A 5,828-nucleotide genomic window follows, 5' to 3' on the forward strand; every position below is an offset into this window, starting at 1 on the left:
CTAGACAATATTTTTTAGTGGCTAAAAAGCGGGGAAAAAAAGTGGCTAAAATCTACATACGTATGTTAGCCATTAATATAAAAAGTTATAGAATGGGACATTTTCCATGGATTCCGGGAGTGTAGGCTGTAGTTGTCCGTGAAAAAACAAATAACTAGCCCACACCATTTTAATTCCTGTAAAATATGTACGCAAAAGTGCCCGACAGCATGTGTGTTAATGTGTAATTAACACTGGCCAAGGGTGATATGAGGTCCGACGCCACAGGCGGAGGTCCTCTGCACCCCTGGAAGGGCGTTAATTACACATTAACACATACCCTGGAGGGTATTATTGCACTTAGAGAATGGGCTCACTGTCAAATTATTGTGTTTTACTAACTTTTTTTTAAGTACCGTATTTTTTTTTTTTGTATATTTTTGATGTAAAATAGTTCCTCTGTCTAATGTTTCATACTTTCTGTAGTACATGATAATGGTGTTGGATGAAGCATTTTACATCAAAAATATACAGAAAAATAATATATTAAAAAAAAAAAAAGAAAAAAGTAAGTAAAACACAACAATTTTACAGACAACCCATTCTCCCTCATACACTCATTCACTCACACAAGATCGCTCTCTCTCTCTCAATCTCTTCTCCCTCACACACACACACACACACACACACACACACACACACACACACACACACAGTCTTCTCTGCTTTGATACATGCACTCACTCACCCAATATCGCTCTCACTCTCTCTCTCTCAAACGCACTCTTTTCATGCATGCGTTCACTCACACAAGCAGACAGCAGGATAAACACTCACACAAACACATGATCATTTCTCTTTCATACACACACATACTCTCTTGCTCTGATATATATATATATATACACACACACACTTTTTTTTTACTTTTATTTACACTCACTAACAAGCAAACACGCTGCTTAGCAAGTGTAAAATAATGGCAGGCATTCCATTTTTCTCAGTCCAAATTCCACGGTGGCTTGATGAGCTGCCGTGAAGCGGCAGGCTCGTTTTTTGCCAGGCATTACTTTGACATTAATACCCTGCTGGAAAAAGCTTGTTCTGCAGTCATGGTACTGATGTACAGTAAGCCCATTCTCTAAAGAATAATTACTTTTCTCTGAGTTACAAAAGGGATGCTTATTGGAAATACATGCCTCCACCCAAACCATTACCACATTTTATTCTATGTTTCAGATAATAAATTTGAGGGTATTTTGTTCTGGAAAAAAAAAATGATAGCTGTATTTCATTATAGAAATCTGTTTTTTTCACTGACTAGCATTGTTGTATCCCTTTACCCTTCCTCTGTAATTGATGCCACTTTTCTTTGTACAGGTGTTGAATTCTGATTGACTGAAAACAGTGGGAGGTTATTGTAAGTTTGGGGTTTGATGTAGGATAGGCCATGGGCTAAGGGATTTTTTTTATTGTTTTAGGCTTTTGTTTTCTTTGAAAAGTATTCAGAGAGAAAAGAAAAACAGTAGGCAGTTTATATGAAATACATTTAAACCAAATGCTGTTTACACACACACACACACACACACACACACACACACACACACACACACTGTTCAGTTCCTGAATATTTTTCCCATATGTGGATCTTCCTTTTAAGTTATTGTTATCTGTGGCACTCGCATCATACGTCCTGTTATAAAACTGTAAATAATTCAGTGGTTTCATTATTTATATTCCTGTATTTTCAATGAAGATATGTTCATTTTGTGTATGTCTCATGTTTTATGTTCCACTTTCTTAAAATGTGTTGTGTACTATTTTGCTTTTTAAAATAATTTATTGTTGAGCATAAAGAATGTATCTGTTTAATAATGTTTCAAGAATGCACATTTGGATGCCGCTGGGTAGTGATGTATGTAAAGAGTTTTAAGAGGACAAGCACAGCAATAAGTTTTTTTATGTTAATACTTTTTTATTATTTAACAGGTAGTACTGTGACCATAGTTTCTTTACCCAGTGTTGTGACAAATTGCAAGCAATGATGTCAGAACAGAAGCATAATTATCAAATGTTAAATATTCAAGCAGTAAAATAATTTCTAATGGATGCATTGACATTTAACAAATAAAAATGACATGAGCTGGCTTTAGCAACTCTGAATTGTTCCACTGGATTTATTTTGTGGACTGTTGCTTCTTGACTTGGTAGAACTGTTCCATAATTTAGAATGGTAGAACATTTGTTAAGACTTTCCTTCTTTTAGTGTTTGTGGTAACTCTTTAATAAATATATACATACATAAAATCATTAACAGTATGGGCTTAACTGTAATATTTTGCTCAGTGTATGAAAAAAAATAGCTTTGGCTCCAGAATGGAGCTACAGAATAAAAATTGTTAAATCTCTTGTTCAGACATGCAAGGTCTTCATGCAGTACAAACACGACTCAGCTTAGTTACTTGGATTAGTCAGGCCTGTACTCTGGCCAGAGGCCTAGCCTTGCATTTTTTGTCACCACGCATAACAAAATGTTGTCACCATGCATAAGGGAATAGATTATTTTTCCTTACTCTTTTCAAACACTTTCTGTTGTTTAAAACTTCTTATTTGCTATTGTTTTTCTTTTCTTTAAACCATACTAATGCAGGATCTGAGTATTTTTCATTGATTTTAGCCTTTTTTTCCTTGCTTCGTGAGAAGGCCTGTAAAGATGTGTGAGAGGCCAGTTGGAGCACCCCACTGCTGTTCTGAAGAGAAAAATGAGTATAAATAAAAATCCAAAGAAATAGAGAAAGAGAAGGAGGGAAAGGGAGGACTGGGAGCAGTGAGAACAATCCTAAGAATTCAGTAGAATGCCTTTAAAGAGCTCTAAAAAGTGATGCATTCTTCTTCCCCATAACATTCAGCCCAGAATTTGCACCTAGTGCCAGTGGTTTTCTCTGCTTCAGTTCAAATTCAAGCCCTGGCAGATGCCTCTCATTTGTTGATTAATTCTAACACCATCTCCTATTCATAACATACTCCATCTGAGGATTTCCATGGCTAAATAGGTTACCGGGTCTCATGGCTAGGGGCAGATATTTGGTTCCCAAGTTTTTCTTTGTGCCACTCTTGCTTCAGTTCCTGAAATCTGTCTCAAGTCCATATCAGTTGTGGGAGTGTGACACACTTAATCAGCTGCAGTATGCATCGATAGGGCTCTATACTGATTCACAGTGTCTTAACTGATTGCAGACAACTCAATTCCAAGTGTCTAGATATTAGAAGCCAGATTTGTGAGTCCTTTTCTACCACACAGGGATTTGTGTATCATAGAATGACATATAAATCCCTTTTGGATTCCTAAACCCACTAATGCAATGGAACTAAAGAACACACCTTTGGATTCCTAACCCAGTAATGCAATGGAACTAAAGAACACACTCGCTAGTCATTTACCATGTCAGCATCAGTGCAGTCCACACTGGTGCCAGCTGCATAACCTTTGTGACAACAGTGGCGGACTGCATAATAGTGCTCAACTGACAGAGTATACCCACCTCCCTGCATATGGTGCCAAGCTACATACTGGTGCATGAAAGAAAAACAAACTGGAAAAAATACCTCTGTTGCTTTAATCAGAAATTTTTTACTGGTGATGGAATTCCTTTTGGTGCAGGGAGACCTTCAACTGTACGCAACATTAGCACTGGTCCACACTGCTGTGGTCCCCCTAACCCAGGGCCCTCACCGTGATACAGTGAGCTTCCTCCAGTGGGAGCTTGCACAGCCATTAGAGCCAGTCATCACCATATTATGATAATGATCCAATGCTACCCACAGGCCTAATGACTGGAACATTCATGAATCCCAATCATTCATGTCAACAACATGCATATGTTCATCATACTGATGACTGCTGCAGTAGCTTTGGCTGTATGGGTTATACCATGCCAAGGAAATAACAGCCGGACAGCTTTCAAAGTTCAGGGCACCTTTCACTCGCTCAAACAGTCAGATCGAGCTGAACTGCCTGAAAACACAGGAGCTGATGTTGTCAATCTTCGTTCATTCTTGACAAATGGGACTGTGTTCCAGTCCTTGGAACTGGCTCTGCCGTTATACAGCTCACACCAGCAAAACAACTCTCAGGCTAAGACTCTAGGTATAATGCCCCCTCTTCATTACTCCAGATCTTGTTTGCTGTTCTATCAGCAATACCTGCATCCCCCATGACAGCATTAACAGAAAAACATAAGGCTATGGTTCTGACTACCTCCACGGAACCAACAGCAAAAGTACCGAAACTACAACTTAAGGAATCCTCAGCACTGACTATCTCCTCTACGGTGCCTTCAGCACCAGCATTGGCACCATACTGGACAGATTTGGAAAGTGGGTCTATGCTTCATCAACCTTCACACTCAGGTCCTTGAACTTCATGGCACATTTTACTAGATTCCAGAGAGACCTGAAAAATTATTGGATACTCTTGTGGGAGCAATGTCTGACAAGGTGCAGGACAAGGCTGCCTCTCAGCCAGCCACCCTGGAGTCTATATCAAATGCATCCATGCGGCTCATTGTACATGTAGCCGAAAGCATGACTATGCCTGGATGCGCTTGTGTGAATTCACAGAGCCCTTCATGTCCTCCTTTGTCAGTGCTCTTTTTGACGGATCATCATTGTTCGGCCCCAAGGTGAAGGACACACTAGCCAGGTGTGAGAAGGATGTAAAGACCCTGTCTGCTGTGAGCATTCACTTTTGTACTCTTTAGCGATCCTACTCCAGGAATCAGAGGAGTGGGAAGATGTTCAAAATGTCCCAGGGGGTTTTCCAGGACACAAGTAGCAGTGGCTCCCCTCGGGGCAGAGGAGGAGCTCAGGTGGAAGACACCACCCATGAGGCAGAGCTGGCCTGTGAAACCAGGGTTCCAGAGACTCTTTTTCTCTGGACAACTCTACCAGCGCTCCTGAAAGGAGGCCCAATTGCTTACCCCTGGAAGCAGTCTGGGAAGACTCACTGCACTCAACAGCCTGATGACAAATAACCTCCGATACTTGGGTGCAGAGAATCATTACCAGGGGCTATCACATACCCTTCACTCTTTTCCTGAGATCACTTAAAAAAATCCCTGATATTCCACCCAATCAGAGGGATGAAGCAGCCATAGAAGTTCAAAAGCTGCCAAAAAAAAAAGTCATCCAAGAAGTTCTGCTAGAGCAGATAGGGTCTGGATTTTACTCCAGGTTCCTTTTAGTGCCAAAGAAGATGGGGGACTGGAGGCCAATATTGGACCGCAGCCTTTTGAACAAGTTTGTTCAACAGACACAACTCTGGATGGTCATGGGTCAGTCTCTTTTCCCCTTCCTAGTAGAAAATGATTGGATGTGCTGTATAGACCTTCAAGATGCATATTACCACATAAAGATGGTCAAATACTCAAAGGTATCTCCACTTTTGTCTAGGAGCCAGACATCAGTTCAGAGCACTGCCCTTTGGCTTCACCACAGCCCGCAGTGTGTTCACTAAATGCATGGCAGCAGTCACAGCTCACGTGAAACTACACAGATTCTGGGAAGGTTTGACTTGCAGATCCTGCAATGGACTCTATCAGTACAGTGGTTTATTCTTCAGCAACTTTTACCCACCCTGGGTAAGATCACTCAGTCTTACAAAAAAAGTCTTCTTTGGTGGCTGTCCTTCTGTTCTTACCCTACCCACAGCCATGGTCACCACTGATGCCTTCCAACTGGGGTAAGGGCCACTACTTGGGAAGGACAGCCCAAGGTACATGATTCCCAGAAGATGCTAAGACACATATCAATGTCCTGGATATGAGAGCAGTCCTCTTAACACTGCAAGC

The sequence above is a fragment of the Protopterus annectens genome, chromosome 17.part0, assembly GCF_019279795.1.
Source record: "Protopterus annectens isolate FY-2018-M chromosome 17.part0, PAN1.0, whole genome shotgun sequence".
Lineage (NCBI taxonomy): Eukaryota > Metazoa > Chordata > Ceratodontiformes > Protopteridae > Protopterus > Protopterus annectens.